The sequence below is a fragment of the Manduca sexta genome, chromosome 15 (genome assembly GCF_014839805.1).
Source record: "Manduca sexta isolate Smith_Timp_Sample1 chromosome 15, JHU_Msex_v1.0, whole genome shotgun sequence".
Taxonomy (NCBI): Eukaryota; Metazoa; Arthropoda; class Insecta; order Lepidoptera; family Sphingidae; genus Manduca; species Manduca sexta.
Window position 1 is genome coordinate 3,399,911 of NC_051129.1, and position 21,198 is coordinate 3,421,108.

The window sequence follows — 21,198 nt, forward strand, 5'->3', positions numbered from 1 at the left end:
TTATTTTTACGCGAATGTTAAACTTTAACATTAAACTATTTTTTGGATATAATCGCGGTTTTATACTTTCATTTTCTCCCGACGTTTTGAAGACTTTGCAGCCTTCGTGGTCAGGAGGGGGGACGTCAGGAGAAAATTAAAATATAAAACCGCGACAAAATCCAAAAAAATACTTAATTTTTATCGTAACTTGTTCGATTTAAAACTAATAATTGTAAATAAAAAATAAATACTTACATTTATTGTCGGTTAGACTTTTTAAAATCGACTTTAATCTAAAATAAATATTTAAGTAGTGTGTACCACCCATCTACAAACAACCCAAAATTCCACATCCGAACCGTTCCCATCCAACCATGCCCAACTTGTAACAATTAAACCAATTGAACAGTAACTGAAAATAGCTGAATTAATGTTCGCATCAAAAATAGGTTTAATCAATCTCAATTGAGATCGGTTTATCAACACCCGAGCGAGTAATTGTTTTAATCTAAAAACAGTGTTGCGACAGAAAAAACTGGACAACACTTGTTTTGATCGACGGTTTTCCTGGTATGTTTAATTTTAGACTTTCACATTTTATGTGTATAATTTTATGTTCGTTAAAGACGTAAAACCATAAATTTTGAGAGATTGTGAATATTTTCAAATCTATACTATTATAAAAAGCTGAATAGTTTGTTTGTTTGAACGCGCTAATCTCAGGAGCTTTAGGTTCGAACTGAAAAATAATTTTAGTCTTCGATAGCCCTTTGTTCGTGCAAGACTATATCATCACGCTATTTATTACCTATAGGAGCGGAGCAGTAATATTTTTTTTGCATAAACGGGGAAAATTTATTCCTCTTGAGAGCTTCCGTTGCGTGCGCTCAGTAAATGGTTAAAGTTGTTATCCCGGGCAAATATATAGCATCAATTTCATAACGGAAAACTTTATCCCGAAAAAACTTTTTCACGCGGGCGGAACTGCGAGCAAAAGCTAGTATTTGATACATATAAACAGAAAAAAATCCATAAAAAATTACATACAAATAGACCTGCAATTAATACAGTCAGTTATAGTAATATTGTATTGTGAAAAGTATTTTACGCATGTGGAAAGGCGAGCAAAAGCTAATAGAGGAGTCATAATCACAAAATCCACAAAGGCCAAATTCAAACAATTTACATAAACGAATAAGCAAATATCGAATTGAATTTAATAGGATTCGTTCAAACAGCGCCCACACGTTCAAAAGTTGCATGGAAATCCATTGTACGTTAACCCCGAAGAACTAATCCATTAGTGTTGACGAACTCAGACAAGGAACGGGCGGAATAAGCTTTGAGGAAACCTTGTCGCGTTACTTACATAAATTTGAAGGTATTATTGAAAATGATTGACGTATTTATAAAATTCCTAAAAATAGAATTAACAGAATAAAAATTTAGTTATTAAATAACACTGCTGGTAGAAAGGTTATTGCATATGTTAATTATAAATAGTTTATACTTCACAGTGATAGCAGCAACGAAATTAATCACCTATTTGAAATGACAAATACAAAATCAAATACTAATCCAGTTAATAATCCTAATGAAAATGAACAATAAAACATTGATTGAAAAACTCAGGGACATAAAACTAAAGAAGTCATAAAAGACAAGACAAATCGTTCCAAACATGGTTGATTTTTAATGATACGGGCCCTCGTGCAGTTAAGGCCAATTCTGACCCGTATAATAAAGCTTGACCCGTCTTGGACCCTAATCACCGTAATAGCAATGCCACTTGACCCACGACTTCAAATCCATTTAAGTTATTTGGTGACAGACAAATTGCCCACGTTAAGTGATAGTTGCGTGAAAAATGTGAGAATGGCAATTTTGGGTCAGTTTATGCTTTTAGCTCAGGTTACTCTTGGATTTCTGTTTGGTCATTTCATTATTCAGGAGTGGTATTGATAATAATGCTGGATATAAATGGCATTTTAGCATTGTAGTCCCTATGGTAAGTGAAGTATTTGTCATTCTTTTTCCATTGCCATACCTGTTGCTATGGTCAAAATACATCATTCACATATACCCGTTTACTATTCTAGCGGACGATACTTTTGCGTTACAAGTATTTTCTATGGTAACTGAGAGTTTTGTCATCTTGTTCCCAATGATACCTGTTTCTACGGTCAGAAGTATATCATTCAACATATACCAATCCCTTTAGCTGACAATACTTACTTTTACGTTACCAATATTTTCTATGGTAACTGAAACTTTTGTCATCTTATTCCCAATAATACCTGTTTCTATGGTCAGAAATACATTCACATAAACCTTACTATTCTCGCCGATACTTACTTCTCCAATAAAGTTTTTCTACAATGTCGAAACACTGCCAACAAATCATAAACATTATACTATAAAACGTACGTACAGCGTGTAATGACTTAATATAGATACGAGTAATAAAATGAAAACTATGGCAATAAACCAATCAATGCATCAGTACATCAGTTGTAGAGGTGCATCACGTTGGCAGATGGAAGCATTAATTACATCCAACAACGCGTGCGAGCATTATTATATGCGTATTATTTTTAGTGCGTCTGATGTTTTAAGAAAGCATAAAGAAGTTAAGGTGTCTCACGGTTTGGTACTAATAACGGTTGGTTAAAATGTATTATATATCAGCCCTGTGTTATATACTGTCCTACTGCTGGGCACGGGCCTCCTCTACTATCGAGAAGGATTAGGTCTTAATCCACCACGCTGCCCCAGTGCGGATTAGTAGACTTCTCTACCTTCGAAAATTCCTATAGAGAATAATTCACAAAATATACACTCATAGCTTCAGAAAAGTCAGAGGTGTGTGCCCTTGGGTTTTCAACCTGCGCATGTTCGTCTCGGCATTTCGTTCCACTCCCAACTAGGCTATCGCCGCTGTTTTTAAATGTATTGATCAACTTAAATCTAAAGAAAAATTTACCAGCAGACACAGACTATGAGTGAAATCAGAACTTATCCATATGTGACCAGATTTCATTAAATTGAATTCAGAGATAGATTCGAGGTTAATTCAAATATTTGCAAGCATATTTGAATTAATAACATGATATCCATTAGCCAGAGCAAAAATAATATTATCGAGAATATCTTCTTTGTAATAAATCTATTGTCAAGCTGTCAATTACCCCGAATAAAATAGAAATAGTCCGAAAATTGGTAGATATTTGTTTACATTTATTCTGTATTCTATAAATAATCTGATGGCAAGTCTCTCATAATATGTGAAAGTCCGCCTGGTTAGTTACCACTGCAATGTCTATTTCTGCCGCCAAGCAGCAGTGTGTAGTCACCGTTATGTTCCGGTTTGAAGAACATTGTAGCCAGTGTAACTATTGGACATAAAACTTAACATCTCATATCTCAGAATGGCAAGCGCTGTGGAATACCAAACAATACTTTGTAATTTAAGTCGTTGTATGGTGTTTCTACTATTTATTGGCGGTCGTATCGCTTACCATCAGGTAAACGGCGAGCTCGTGTCGATATTCAAAGCAATATTTAAAAAATTATACGAATAAAGGTTTGCAGTTTTTCAATAAAATGGTGTAATTATTACTTCACTATCAAAAACATTTTTTAAATTAAACTAGCGTCTAATGCTTGAAAATCGACCGTCCAATTTAATTTTGAAACATATACAAATATTTTTTTTGCAACCCTCTATATAAAATGTAATTATGTCAAATCTCACACTCCTCCATTCTCGCAATGTTCTTAAAAAGGGCTCCAATTTTTTTCCCTTACGTATTAATATATAGATATCAGGGGCGTAGCCACCGCTATATCAGCTGTATCAGTGATACGGGGCCCCTGAGCTTTGGGGTCCCTCTTGGCCCCTACCTACATTAAACTAAACGGGCGCCCAAAAATGCGCACTGCCCTGAAGAGACCCTAACAAATTTACATATAGGGCCCCTTTACGGCAACCTACGCTAGATAGATATGCTAATGTTTATGATTTTTATATCTAAACTGAACCGCTACGTTCGTCCAAAACAAACGTACTATCAATTAGCATATCGTTAGCAAGTATCGTTATATTTTCACTCACAAGGCAGTTGCATTAAGTGCTTGCGCTATAACCATTGCTATAGAAGTTACAAGATATATTAAGAAAACTATTAATATCTTTTTTATGGTTTCTATTTGTGATACGTTGATTAGTTAGTTTAAATTTGAAGCTGGGTTTTTATTGAAAATACAAAGAAGTCATCGAACTCAGCTCAGCAGTTTATATATTTAAAAAGTCATATAATTTAGATTATTATTGTCAGTAATCTGTTTAGTGTATCTTTATAAATAAACTAGTTGACCCGATAGACATTGTCCCGTCTTAACTATGAATTTGCAGCGCGCATTCTGTCAATCGCTGACAGTTATTTCAAACAGTTGACCGTTATATAAAATTAATATTTTCGTTAAGTTTTCTTAAATTTTCTAATTTTCCGCGCAATTTTTTGATTTTTTTTCATAAGAACCTTCTCTTGACAACAACAAACACAACAAAAAAAATAGTGAAATCGGCCCAGCCGTTCACGCGTGATGGCGTGATCAAGGGAAATAGGGATTCATTTTTATAAATATAGATTACAGTAAAAATAATTTAATGCTGTTTAAAATAGGAATAAATGAGCACTTAAAGGTAATAAAGCAACCTTTTAAAAAAATTGATCCCATCTTCCGTATTTTAGGACCTTATCACAAAAGACCTATATTAAAATGGTCGATCGTCCAAAATAATACGTCAGTAAGGACCTGTGTGTGGACGGTGCTATCGCAGGATGTCTCGGTGTGCGATAATCCTAACAATTAACACGGGCCGGCATAATTAAGAGCGATGCCATCCGCAATGCCTGTACGAGGGTGACGACACAATGGCCTTGCAAAATTATCGCAATACTGGGACTAACATAAAATTGTATTTCAAAACTCAGAGGTTTTTTTTATTACTTTGAATGACGAGACGAGATTGCCGTTCGCCTGATGGTAAGAGATTCGACCGCCCATAAATAATAAACACCACCCGACCTAAGACACGAGATGTTAAGTCATATTATGTCCAGTAGTTACACTGGCTACAATGTCCTTCAAACCGGAACACAACAATGTCTTCACACTACTACTTGGTGGCAGAAATAGGCAGAGGTGATACCTAGTACCTACCCAGGCCGACTCTCACATACGAGAGACCTACCACCAGTAAAATGTTGATAAATAACAGGACAGTGGTTCTTGTAGGCATTATTTATTTATTTAATTACACCCTTTTTATGTATTAATGCATAAAGGTGGACTTGATGTCGAAGGCATTTTTTACCAGTCAACCTTTGGGTCATGGAGATATAACCATAAAGGTAGGTGTAATAAACAATAATATAAAATTTGAGAAAAAACTAATATAGCATTTAATAAAAATCATTATTGGTACCATCATTATGAAATTATAGGTTATAAGACACATGGATGATAATGATTTCTTATGTTTACGCGAATGTTGGATAATTTAAATCACCAAAGAAGAACATATAGCGATTACATTACAATATAATTCCACAATAACACGTACTATACATATTCTATCATTAATACTATACCGTACCATGTAAGTGTGTCGCGTTCCACGATCAGCCTGTGTATATCCGGTTCCAACATGCTCATATAATTGTGTCGACTGCCGAGGGATATTCATCTCTCGTCAGTTAACATTCTGTTGGACATCACTCCACTTACCACCATGTGCAGTGATGTCATATTGCACGTATAAAAAAAAGGAAATTCAAAAATACCATCTAAGCATATAAAAAGTAATTTTCGTGTTTGATAGTAGAGGATAAGCTAAGGACCAAGAAATAAATAAATAATGTCACTAACCGTACAAACCAATAATAATATAAATTGTCTTTAGTTTATATAAGCGACTTTCTCTAATTAATAATTAAATATTCTTATTGTACCTTGACTTATCATGTGCAACGATGTTCACCTACGTGACGAATAAAGCATTTTATTTTCATTTAAAAAAATAAAAACAAATGTGCCATTTTAAGTCTATACCTAAAGGCCCAAGCTATGCACTACATACAGACAAATATATTTCAGGTGGCTCCACTTAGAAATGCAAGTCACGATATCCAATAGTTATCATCGTAACCATACGAGATATTAATAACAAATAATTATATCGAAACGAAATTTCTTCAACACAAAATGACCACAACTTTGCTTTAACAAGCCTGTTCCCACAACATGAAATATTCAATTAATATTTTTTCCTATGTAATATCAGTCGAGATGGGCATACGAAATCGTTAATTGTCTCTCTGAACTAGTTTAGTTGCTAATTATACACCATTAACTTGGTCACCGACGTTGACATTTCGATAAAATAAAATCGATTCCTTTAATTAACTAGATATCGATTAATTGGTTTGAAATAGTGATGCTAAAAAGCGTTGTGGTATGTTACTCTTTGTTTTGTGCGGCCACACAAACTGATATGGCGATGTAAATTGTGTATTAAAAGTAATTGCTGTCGTATTGCCTGCTGCGCTGATCCGGCAATGTGTGAGAGGGTTATGATTTGTATGTATGTATGGTTGTTAATTGTGTCGATAGTTACAATGAAAAAGATCGTATCAAAAATGAAAATGAAAAAAATATATTTCCGACTCGTTTCTATCACAATTTTTTAATTTATCTTTCGCTATAGGTATTGCCAAAACCTGAATAAGCTTCTCTAACATTTTAATTAATTTGTGATTGATATGTAACAAATAGATAAGGATATTTTGAGTTTCGAAGACATGTCCAGGACTTAAACATAGCAATCTTTTTAATACGATTTTTGTTTAACAAATACAATGCAACACTTCATTTGTTTAATTATTTTACATCCAAAAATATTATTTATCCACAAAAAATCTAGACAGATAAAATCGATAACCTAGTCTAACCGCGACGTAAAACTAGTACACCAATAAAATTCTAGCCACAAAATCTAAATAAAGCAATAAACTCATAGTCTGTAACAAAGGAACACAAAACGGATATGTACCTCGGGCTCGAGTTAATTTTTGTTGCCGACCGTACAAGCCGGTTGTTAAACTGCAATTTGTTGTAAGTAATCGATTTTTGATGAATACTCCGTTTTAGCTAGCATGGTTATGTTAGTTGGAATTGATAATAATATTCACACCTGCGTTTCAAAGGTGATGTATTTTCTAAGGGTGGTCTGTAAGGGCGATAATTGAACATAAACATACCTTAAAAGGTATAGAATTCGTACTGTTTCGTGCTCTTTCCTGGTAACGGTGTCCAAGATAGTGTGTAGGGCCTATAACCTATTTTTTTGTTATTCTTATTTTGTTCCTTAGTATTATTTCTAATAATCCAGTACATCGTCTATGTCTAAATTTTTTTTTTCTTTTCTTTTCAAATCTATATTAGAGTCAGAAACTTTAACTGTGTATCATATTTGTCAATAATAAATCAATATAAATATCAATTCAAACAAAAAAGTGGTTGCGGAAACCATTTATTGAAGCAGTGATAACATTTTTTTTACCCTAAAAATGATTGTCTCCTTCTCTGTGTGTGTATGCATGTGTGTGTGTGTACTGAGTACTTATGCCTTTTAAGAAGCACTGTTATTTCTTACTTATTCTTTCTTTACTGGAACTTTTTATCAAGTAGTGAAATAAAATTCTATTAGTAATAAGGTATGCAAAATTATGAGAACCCACTGCACCTGATGATAAGGGAATTGGGGTCCAATAGAATGTCGACTGACGAGAGATGACTATCCCTCGGCAGTCGACACAATTATGCCAGCATGTTGAGGCCGGATATAAACAGGCCGATCCCGGAACGCGACACACTTACGTGGGCCACTATGACGGGTTTTAACACCTTGTGTACCCGGGCAGATATAAAATATATCCTACCACTAAGAAAGTATAAAAGAAATTTACTAAAATTTAAATTAAACTCAAGTATTATGGCGCATCCATGCTAACCTCATCAGATGCTCTTAAATTGCTTATGTTTTTAATCCTAGCTGATTCAGAACAGTTCGAGTTAGATCGTTCATTTTTAGGTCATAAAACTCATTTAAAAGTGTTTAAAATGTTATTATTCACTTTATTATTTTTACGATGTGAATATCTAAATGACTGCGTTTATATTTAATTGATGTATCGTTTCAAGACAACGTAATATATTGGAAAATGCACCTTAAAACCTTACTATAGTATTTATAGAGACGAAGGTTTGGGAAGATGTTTATGTTTGTTAGGGAATTTAGCATACAGAAAAACCTTTTCCTACTTAGATAAGTTATACAAGAAGAAATAATAGATTTTTATCCGGAAATGTGTTGGCTCGGCCAAAGCCGTGAACAATACTATACTAGGACATAGACGTAAGAACTATGCTTGTAATCGGAGCCCGGGTAGAGTAAAGTGATTTTGAATTTTTCTATTTACTATCAGCCCGGAGTCTAAAATATGTCCCAGATATAGCGGTAATCTAGCTCCCTATCACACCATGGGACGGAACACATGATTAAAAATGCCCTGGGTGCCAGTGGCGAATCATCCATACAACCCGATTCTTACCGGCTTCCCTTTTAGGTTCATTTACGATTGTCTTAGTTTCTGTTTTCTGTTAAATTGACCGCAATATAACTAAAGCATTTTATTTAACCTCGGGTTACCTTTTGTAAAATTTCACCCATCGCCACTACTGGGGGCACCTCTGCCTACCCTTTTGGGTACAAACGCGTGTGCGTATATTATCTAAGCAGAGATGTAATTAATAACTCATACTTAATTTTCCTTCATAATCAAATCGACTGCGAGCCTCTCGCAATTTTTGATAACAATCCTTGACTTCTTGTATTTGATCAATCAATCATCATCGATCATGATCAATCATGAAACGAGGAAACCTTACAGGATGTACTTAGATACGGACTCAGTTTTATTGCTATAATGATTGCGCTTCTGGGAACAAAATGACCGCCCATTGACCACAGCCGCGTTATTAAAACATTTTGAAACTGTGGTAAGAGAGTCTAGACCCGTACGGACATCTTAATAGTGTAGGGTTGCAGTTAGAGCTCTGCCGTTTTAAGACAATCTTCAATCTGCCCTTCATAGACATACAATAGACCTAATAAGTCATCTTGTTCATGATTTATTTTTAACTAGCTTTTGCTCGCAACTTCGCCCGCGTGAAAGAGTTTTCCGGGATAAAAGTCCCGCTAAAAAAAGTATCCAATTTAATTATATTTCATCATCATCATCATTTCAGCCGGGAATCGTCCACTGCTGAACATAGGCCTCCACCATTGAGCGCCACAGGGACCAGTTCTGGGCCGCCCTCATCTATTGGACTCCGGCATAATTATATTTATGACTCGCTATTTTGATCATAGTTGCTTTCACATAAAAGGTAGATATATGCTGTCCCGAACTTTTATTTAGTACTATTTACGATTGACAATCCTACGGTACATCATCTTTTTCTAACTCCAACGGTTTATGCAGTTTACGCCAAGATAGAACTTTTTTGCGACATCATATGTATCGTTATATTATGACCAAATTACACAAAATCATTATAAATTGTAGCCTATGTGTTATTCTAATGTAATAACCAATATTACTGTAAAGTTTTATCCAAATCTGTTCAGTGGTTTTTTCGTGAAAGAGGCACAAACATACATCCATCCTCACAAACTTGCGCATTAATAAGCAGGATGGGATATTATGATATTAAAATGAAAATTCCACATACAAATAAGAAAATAAGTGGCTACAGGTATTAATATTACTGACATTTCGAAGCTCAGAATTACCACATTAGCATCATTCACTAAGGTCCGCATATTTCAATGTGAACTAATGGACATTCTCAAAAAATACCGGGAATCCACAAGATGTCGTAATTTATTCGCTTTGTCAACAAAAAAAACATGCAATTCATTTTCGAAGATTTCGCAAATAATAACTGATTGTTGCCATAACGGTTGTTTTAGGGTTCGTAATTAAATTAAGCTCTGTATTCAATAACTTAAGGTTGGAAATTCCAGTCCCTATTCCTTATTTTCAAATAGTACAATAATATACCTATCTGTAGACTGAATATTTGATAGATCGTATTGTATTCTTAAGTTCAAATCCTGTGTTAGGCAAATTTATATTGAGTTTTTGTGCCCCATATCAGCCTGGGATCTGGAATTATCGCCCGAAATGGCAATAATCTAGCCTAGTAACATATCATGGGACGAAACACGCTTGGCAAAATGTTCGCCCCAGTTGCACCGCTGCCTACCCCTTCGGAGTTAAAGTCTTGCTGTGCGTTTAATTTGTATTTTCGTACAAAGGCTGATTTAGAAAAAGACCTTTATGAAATTTTATAGCTGCACTATAGTAATTACAAATTTGATTTAGTGACACCTCGTGGCAAATACCTGAACTAAAACTTTATAAAAGAATATTATGCAGAACCCCATCTCAGTCGATATTTTGTAAGAGGAAAAAACTTTAAAATAAATCAAGTGGCAAAACGTCAGCATGGCGGACAAATTACCATCCGTGGTTTTCGGGAAACATACCGGGCGATTGTCGACTTATGTTTTTGTCATAAGTGTATGTGAATGCGTCAAGGTACAATAAGACTGTTATATTGGTGTCTCAGTAAGCATAGCGGCAGTAGTCCAGATGCCTATCTATAATCGTTAACGCTAACATTATATTCTAGCGATAGACTTATCGATAGGAAATGGAATTTCCATATTTTTTTTTGTTTTTTATTAGAGTAAACTATTGTAGAAAGGCGTCTTCGCTATGGGCCCAGAAAAGTTTTGAATACTTGTTCATTATAGATTATTTTTAGAGTTTCGTTCCTCAAAAGGAATTCCTATAGGTTCCCTTTACTGTCCGTCTGTCTAAGTGTCAAGGCCCTTTTTCTCAAGAACACGTATAAGTCATCATCATCAACATTTCAGCCCTTGAATCGTCCACTGCTGTACATAAGCCTCCCCCATTGCGCGCCACAAGGACCGGTTTTGGGCCGCCCTCATCCATCGGACTCCGGCGACCCTCACCAGATCCTCGGTCCATCTCGTGGGGGGCCTGCCTACGCTGCGTCTCCTGCGTGGCGACCACGAACCGAGAGACGTATAAGTATTAAGTTGAAATTGATATGAAATACTCGAGTTTCTGGTATCTTTTAGCTGTGAAAAAATCAAACTTGTAGTTCCATGTGATCACGCAATCACACACACATAACCTTTTCTCTCCTTTTATTCCCGAAAGGTTAGGCAGAAGCACAACTGATAGACCCACCTTGCGCCGTGTGTGCCCCAATAGACTCGCCCTATCACATGGCGATAACGCGATATCGGGCACAAATTCCAAACTAGGGTTGATACTGAGTAGAATAAACTCAATATAACCGAAGAAAATTATAACCGGCAAAAGATAACTCTAGTAATCGGCATAATTATACCTTCTGCTTAATTACTTCTTCACGCTCCGCTTGAAGGATTCCGAGTTGTAGTATTCCTAAGCCAATCTATTCCACAACTTAATAGTGTGGCACAAGTCTGAGTTTCATTCTTTAGTTCCTTCTACCCGTTTACTTTCTTATCCTTGACCTTGTCAGGTGACATTGGCCCATATGGCATCAATCTTACGGTACACGAGGCGACGATGCGTGCGAACACCACGCCTCGGTTTTTGCTCGGCTGATAATCGGAGGCATCCGAGACAGCAACAAAGGGTGCGCCGGTTACACGCGGATCTGACTGATTGAACGTCAATCATTCACTGACGTGTGACCTTTGGTAAGGTTTTTGATTTACTAATTAACAATAGTTGAGATAATTTTTATCACCAAGTTTTCATGATACTTTACATGATACATTAAATTCCAAATTCCAATTAAAATTTGAGATGTGTACTTTCCAAAAAAAGTAGGCTATGTTTATCCAAGGCATTTATACTTGGTCAAAGTTTTTTGAGTTCACTGCCAAAAAATATCCAAATATTTTTACAAACATTTACATTTATACTATTGAACAGTGTATTCTACCATCATTTTTGTGATCAAAGCAGAAAGTATAGAAAAACGAAATCATCTATGTTTATAAACACGATTACTTACAATCAAATTACCCGTTGTAATGTCATTGGGTCTCACCCATGGAAAACTTCCCTCACTTTAGTTGATTCGATAGTTGATATAATTCGGCCCTCAAACGACCTTCTCGTAGTGTTAAACAAACATGCCCACGTCATAATCAGAAATATTTACAGCTGACCAGCCCGCCATTTTGTTGGCATGTTAAGCGTCATTCGCGATTGTCGTCTAACAACAATGTTTAAGCTAGATTAGATCAAGTTGAACTGATACTAGACTGACCACTTAGGGAATTTGTGCTAAATATTGTACCTTGACTGAACTGAGTAAGTAATGTGGATACTAAATTTTAATAAGGATCAAATTTGGTAATTCTAAATTATTTTTACTTCTCCACCTAATGAAAGTCCTTCGCGTTATACTACTAATACATATCGGCGTCGTAATCCACTTTTTCTAATCTGGAGAATGCCTTGACTTGTGACTTTTGAGGGATCCAATTCTAACTTTTAAAACTCCTACACAGAGTATTATCTGACCTTGAATTCAAAGCCAATACCTCCTGGTCATATCACCCAGACCAAACCAATACTACCAACTACCCAAACCAGATAGACCAGAGACGATTTCATCATCAGCCAGAAGAAATCTATGACTTAAGAAAGACCTTCCCCAATGATCTTCTGACCAATTTCATAAAAGGGGCCAACATAAACATTTAATATCTATTTGTTTATCTCAATGTTTAAATCAAGGTTATATTGAGGAACAGGTAGTGATAAAGTGATATTGAGTTTTTCCGCTCAGTATTCCCCTGGAGTCTGGAATTATGCCCGATATGACAACAGGCTCGCTCCCACTACATAGGCCCTAAGATAGCTTAAGATATGTGGGTTTGTTACACCACTGCCTACTCCTTTCAAGAATGTAAGACGTGTGTATATACTAAAGCATATATCGGTCATATCCAGCTGTTCGCTTGCACGCGCCACTGGGCCCGTCCGCTGCGAAGGCCACGTGAAACCCAACTCGGCTATTTTTGTTTTCAAAAGTGAATATAACACCTAACCGTCTTCGAGTCAATTGTATGGTTTTATTTTCACGCTTTGGAAAGTTGGATGTGTTTGAGGTCGCGGTGAGATACTTAGCTACAATGATAGAGTTTTTTGTTACTTTAGATTATCGATGATACAACTAAATCGATTATAATCGATTATAAAAGTTTTTTTCAGATTACATTATCTTTGAAGAACGTGCGGTTGGTTTTATTATTTTAATTCGCAATTCATGGAAGTATTTCTATTCTGGATTCCAAAACTCACGCGAGTGGAAGTGCGAGCAAAAGCTAACTGTTAAAGCTGTTGTTCATTAAAACTAAACCTTGTTTAATTTGTCCACAAATTATAAAAATTATTTCATACTTTATTTAATTTTGCACAAAGAATAATGTGAGAATGCTAGCATTTGATCGTGTCAACTGCCACAGCGCCCTTACTTCGCAGAAACAGAACTTATCTTCACTTAGTATTTCGAGCCTTATATAACAAAACTTTCAAGTGCTTCATCATACAGATTCTGTTCAACGCAACGCATTATTGCAGAAATTGCTTTAGACGCTACAACTTCAACTGAACTCAAATATTTTTCTTTTTTAGTTACTGCAGATGCTACTGTCTAGCCTCAAACCGTTTATTTTTATCATAATAAACCTTTAAACCGCTTCTAAAGGGTTAGTCTGGAAATGTTTGAGGACCCCTATGTACAGTAGGCTGAAGAAGAAGAAACCTTTTAATCTAAACCATAAATATAATAATAATAATATCAGACCTGTATTATATACTTGCTCATTGCTGAGCACGGGGGCCTCCTCTACTACTGCGACGGGATTAGTCCTTAGTCCACCACGCTGCCGCCTAGTGCGGATTGGTAGACTTCACCCACCTTCGAAATTCCTATAGAGAACTTCTCAGATGTGCAGGTTTCCTCGCGATGTTTTCCTTCACCGTTAATGCGAACGATAAATTCACAAAGAAACCAAACATGATTTTAGAAAAATCAGATGTGTGTGCCCTTGGGATTTGAATCTGCGGACATTCGTCTTGGCAGCCCGTTCCACACCCAACTAGGCTATCGCCGCTTAATATTTAAATTAAATCATAAATTTCAATTTAAAATATAAGGCCTTTTAGAACATGTCTGCTAACAGTTCACAGTGACTTAAACACATCGAATATGGTTTTATGTCGTCCATCTGAGTGTTCTGTTACTTTAGTGCATTGCCTTTGGTATTATCCCGTCCCAACAGCCTAGACACAAATTATTAATAGAAACCTGCCTTTACACCGGCCGTACGCTCCTAAATTCGAAATCCCCTGAGCAATAGTCCGATGAAACAAACATTGGACTTGTTTGTGAACGGGGCTTCCCATTAGGTATTCTCGGGGAGGCATATATAACATTCCTAATTTGCCGATGGATCAATTAAGATTTGAAACGTTAACTTAAGCTCATTATTTTGTAAACACTGTTTTAAACGCCAAATCTTAAGGCTTATATCAAAAATTATATCCAATAAAGCGAAAGACATTACTTAACAGTACCCTTCAAAATGGGATTCAATGAATTCTCTTAGTAAAAATATATAAAAAGAAAAGTTCCAGAGAATGCTCGGAAATAGATTCGCTGCATTGGCACCCTCTGAAGATATTGACGAGATCCTACACAATCTGGTTGATGCGCTTAAGGGAGAGGGCATCAAAATCTGTAAAATGCAGCGTAGAGGCAGAAAGTCCAAACTCTCGGATGAGACTCTACGGCTTATGGCAAATAGACGTGAAAGCACCAGTTACTTCGTCAGAGAGGTCAGACCTTAACAGGCGCATAGCAAAAATGATACGCCGAGACCTTCGGAGCTTCAATACACGCCTCATTGAAGAAGCGATAGAGCGAAACCGAGGGTCTAAGGTATTTGCTCAGCAGCTTGGAAGGAGCCACCTGACGAAGTTAACGACACAAAAGAGCAAAACCGTTTCGTCACAGTCGGAGATTTTTGCCGAGATTGAGGACTTTTATGGTCGATTATACGCTGCACATGCTCCTTATCCACGGCATGTCGACCATGATCCCAGAGCCACCCTGACGCGCCACTACAGCGACGATCTGCCAGAAATCGACCAAGGCGAGATCGTGTTGGCTCTGAGACAACTTAAAAATGGAAAAGCCCCCGGTGAGGACGGAGTTACTTCGGAGCTCCTGCAGGCAGGTGGCCTTCCTGTCATACAGGAGCCACAAAAGCTGTTTAACACCGTTCTACACTGTGGGAGAACTCCAAAGGCGTGGAGTAGGAGTCTGGTGGTTCTTTTCTTTAAGAGGGGGGTTAAAACCCTTCTAAAGAATTATAGGCCCATCTCACTCCTGAGCCACGTCTATAAGTTGTTCTCCAGGGTTATCACGAATCGCCTCGCTAGGAGACTCGACGAGTTTCAGCCCCCAGAGCAGGCTGGGTTTCGCGGAGGAGACAGTACCATAGACCACATACACACAGTGAGGCAGATTATACAGAAATCCGAGGAGTATAATCGGCCCCTGTGTTTGGCATTTGTGGACTATGAGAAGGCCTTCGACTCTGTCGAAACCTGGGCTGTCCTGGAATCCTTACAGCGTTGTCAAGTAGATTATCGCTATGTCGAAGTGCTGAGATGTCTATATAAATCTGCCACTATGTGTGTCCAAGTACAAAACCAGCAGTCGGGACCCATTCAGCTGCGCAGAGGGGTGAGACAGGGGGATGTTATTTCCCCAAAACTGTTCACAAGCGCACTGGAGGATTTGTTCAAGACTCTGGACTGGAAACGTATGGGCATTAACATAAATGGTGAGTACATCTCGCATTTGCGATTCGCAGACGACATAGTGATAATGGCAGAAACACTGGAGGAACTACAACAGATGCTAAACAGCCTAGCTTCGGCCTCACAGCGAATAGGTCTAACAATGAATCTGGATAAGACAAAACTTATGATCAATGACCACCTAGATCCAAGACCTACCTATCGTTGTCAATGGCCACCTTCTCGAAGTTGTTTCGGAATACACCTACCTTGGGCAGATTCTGCAATTAGGAAGAAACAGCCTTGAGAGGGAGGTTAAAAAGAGAATCCAGCTGGGCTGGGCCGCATTTGGCAAACTGCGTCGGGTTTTCTCGTCACTTCTGCCACAATGTCTGAAAACGAAGGTTTTCAACCAGTGCGTCCTACCTGTCATGACCTACGGTGCCGAGACGTGGACGCTCACAGTACGGCTGGTCCACCAGCTCAAAGTCGCTCAGCGAGCTATGGAACGTGCTATGCTCGGAGTTTCTCTGAAGGATAAACTTCGTAACGAGGTCATTCGTCAGAGAACCAATGTCACCGACATAGCACACAGGATTAGCAAACTGAAGTGGCAGTGGGCAGGGCATATCTGTCGAAGAACCGATAACCGATGGGGTAAACGAGTTCTTGAGTGGAGACCACGGCTCGGCAAACGTAGTGTAGGACGCCCTCCAGCTAGGTGGAGTGACGATCTGGGAAAAGTCGCTGGTAAAAACTGGATGCGACAGGCCGAAGACAGGGTAAAATGGCGTATATTGGAGGAGGCCTATGTCTAGCAGTGGACAAAGATATAGGCTGATGATGATGATGATGAAAAATATATATAATTACCACTTTATCTCCGAAAGGCTAGGCAGAAACTATCGTATGTACCCATTGCCGAGATGCATAAACCTCTCTATACATACACAGGTCACACAAAATCACGCATTTATCACCGAAACGGTATAGAGGCGCAACCAAGGCACTCCGTTTCGCCAAGTGTGTTTCGTCCCATGATGTGATACGGGGCGAACCTATCGCCATATCGAGCACAAATTCTAGACTTCGGGGTGATACTGAGCACAAAAACCCAAATATCACTTTACCCGGCCCGGGATTTGAACCCAGGACGTCAAAGCATTGCCGTACTGCGCATGGAGTACAACTACGCCACCAAGTCAGCAGAGTGAACTTCTTTAGCCATCGCCTTTCCAAACCAAAAAATCCAAGAAACCGTTACTTAATCATTTCACGATAATGTGATTACTGAAATAAACAACGAGTCAAATTATCTTATGTAGTTGTTTAATGAGTAAAATGTACTTAGATAATAGGCTGTAGCGGTCTATAAGGCGGCTAATTGAAATAGACGTAAAATCGATTAGCGCGGTGAGTGGTGGCTAGTGCAAGCGCGCCGTGTGCTTCGGATTATGTCGGATTATATAGGATATGGAACATTTGCACATACTGTAGAGAAAGTTAATTATACCAATGGAATACGAAAATAGGTTTTTTTATTATTTATGTTATGTCTCAGGGTGACGAACGCAGTGGAGTGCCACGTACTACTTTCTTTGTTATTTACATTTCTGTATGGTGTTGCTGCTGTTTATGGGCGCTCGTATCGCTCATCAGGCTTTCAAATGCACTAAAAATAAGAAAATGAATATCATAAACTTTGCTGGTGGTAGGATATATGTATATCCGTTTGGATAGCGACCACTGTACACAGTGTTTAATTCCGCCATAGTGGCCGACGTAAGTGTGTCGCGTTTCGCTATCAGTCTATGTATACCCGGTTCCAACAGACCGGCATAATTGTGTCGACTGTCGAGGGGTAATCAATAATCATCTCTCGTCAATCGATATTCTATTGCACCCATTCCACTTACTATCATACCATACCATTTCGACATGCATAATATAATATTATGTGTGTAGAAATTCCCATTTTGAAATAAATCTACAACAGTTATAAATATTTTTTATTGTGTTCGTTCATCGTCCATATCTCAAACTATACACATACAAGATAAAATACCGAAAAATCTATTTTGATATTTGAATGTGCCAATTTCCCATATACTACGGTCTAATGTAACCTAATCCCCCGGTGCGGCGCGTCTCACCTTTCGCTTTTCAATCATACCCATTGGCGACTGTAATTCGGCTGTGGGCCCCAACCTACGGCTGTCCAGACATCATATATACGTACAAACTGACGCTCCTTCTTTATACAGGGTCATTTTGACATCGCGTTACTAAATAACACCACATACTTATCTACTTGGAAATAACACTACAATAAGTTACTTGAGCCGTAAAAATAAAAAAGTGTAAGTTTTGAACAAAATAAATATTAATAAAAAGTAGTTCTAATTTTACACGGCCTAAAGCCTACTACGGCTCTTAGATAATTCTTTGCAGTGTCAAAGTCATACTTTCAGCCAGAAATACATCCACGGAGACGCCATATTCGCATTAAACTACAAAATGATCAAAAAATCAGAAAACTAAAACCAGGATTTTTCGTGAAAATATTGGTTATTAATGAATATTTTTTGGCATAATATTAGCAAAGGTGAGGACGAGTATGTTTCATTTAGTAACGCAATGTGAAAATGACCCTGTATATGGATATAGTTCTTCCATAGCAACAAGCTCGTGGTAGGATATAGGCGCTCGGATCACCGAGCACCGTACACAAAGTATTGAATCCATAGTGGCCCACGTAGTGTGTTCCGGGATCGCCTTGTGTATATAGGGTTCCAACAGGCCGACATAATTGTGTGGACTGCCCAGGGATAATCATGTCTCGTCAGTCAACATTCTATTGGACCCCACTCCATTTACCATCAAGTGTAGTGGAGACACATTGCCGAATTCCATGTATAAAAAAAAATGGTAGCTCTACATTACCTAGCGTTTACATACGTATAACAGGCCCCAGGGGCCTTATTCTCTATCCCGCACGTTATTTTGACAGTGCGTAACAAGCACGTAACACACCGCATCATGTTTAGGACTATAGAAATTTGGCTTACAGAATATCATTCCACGCACATTTCTCGAAGATAACATGACACGGCCGCGTTACGCGTTTACACTATCATACAGAATAAGGGCCCAGATTGGTTAAATGTAAATCCAAGCAATTATCACGTGACCTAAAAATTCCTAGCAGGGACAATATAATCCAAAAGAACACCAAAAAGTAGGTAACCCAAAGCCAGCAGAGACATGCCTGCAGGCTGCGGTCCCACAGGCGCGTAACGGGAGAACTGACGCGCAGTGTCTGGTTACGTTATCCATTATTTGCCACACGGCTCTCCTACACTTTTATTTGGGTTCCTTGGGGATGGAACCGATCTTTATCATGTACTGTAGTCTATTCCTCAAACTGATTTTGAAAAGAGCAATACCAGAGTTTCTTGCCCGTTCTTCTCTGATGAGAACTGCTTTCCGAACTGGTGGTAGAGTTAATATTGACGGAATCTAAATAATGTATTACATTTTACAGGTTCAAATATTAAATTTCAACCAGATCTGTATAGATGAATTAGTTACGTTGAAAGTAATTAATTTTAAAGACAACAAAATACTGAAAAGTAGTTAAGATTACATTAATTTGTTACTTGGATAGAATGATTTGCCTTTAATATATTGTTTAATGGTTCTTTACTAAATTTTATGAATTGTGTCAAAGTAAATATTTAAAAATATATCAACGGGTGAAAAGCTAATTGACCTACGCAACATTTTTTGCGAAACGACATTGCATACATATTTAAATTCAGCTCCTTTTTCTATGCTTTTTTAAACTAGTTAAATTTTTTCGAAAAAAATTTCGCTTACGTCAATTATCCTTTCAATCGTCCATATGATGTCAGTATAAGAATTATTCATCTTTTTATTTATTCCATAACATCTTGTACCGACATAGCTAATGAGAATTATTATTGTTTGCTCATCCGACCTTTTCATACAGACACCAAACATACAAAAGGCGTGCCGGAAGTCTTGAGACATCAGTATGATAATCGCAAATGTTGAAATTATATTTGTTAATTTATACGACTAATAAATAAAATATAAATTCAAATCCTTACATACTTACGTAATATATTTATTGACTGCTTCGGTGAAGTAAGTTATTACGACCAGTCTGGGGTCTTGAGTTCGATCGCCGGGTCGGGAAAAGTGATTTCAGTTTCCCATGACATTCACTGGTGGGTCTCTCATATGTGAAAGTCCGCCTGGATAAGTACCATCGCAATATCTGTAGCCACCAAGCAGTCACTGTTGTGTTCTGGTTTGAAGAGCATTATAGCTAGTGTAACTACTGGACATAATAAGACTTAACATCTCATGTCTCAGGATGGCGAGCGCAGTGGAATACCGAACAATACTTTGTAATTCAAGGTGTTGGATGCTGTTTCTACTGTTTATGGGCGGTCGTATTGCTAACCATCAGGCGAACGGCAAGCTCGTGTCGTCATTAAAAGCAATAACAATAATAACTACGCCGAGTCAGTAAAAATAATATTAATAATATCAGCCCTGTATTATACTTGCCCACTGCTGAGCACGGGCCTCCTCTACTACTGAGAGGGATTAGGCCTTAGTCCACCACGCTGGCCCAGTGTGGATTGGTAGACTTCACACACCTTCGAAATTCCTATAAAGAACTTCTCAGATGTGCAGGTTTCCTCACGATGTTTTCCTTCACCGTTAAAGCGAACGATAAATTCACAAAGAATACACACATGATTTTTAGAAAAGTCAGAGGTGTGTGTCCTTGGGATTTGAACCTGCGGACATTCGTCTTGGCAGTCCATTCCACACCCAACTAGGCTATCGCCGCTTATCGCCATTAAAAATAACAATTAATAAAACAATTTCATTATATCATACAGAACCCACTCCCCCGCCGCATGCGTACGCGTTATGTTTTTTATTCACACCCTTATTGTCGATGATTCATCCTGGCTGGTCTCTATTTCAAACGATACTGGTCGATAATTTGCAATGTTTCGACGGTCGACGGATGAATGTTGAATGCTGACGTGATTTTTGTATGATACTGGCAAATTTGTATCACATTTGACAATTTATGAACCAAATTATGATTGTTTAATGTTGAATTTATAAG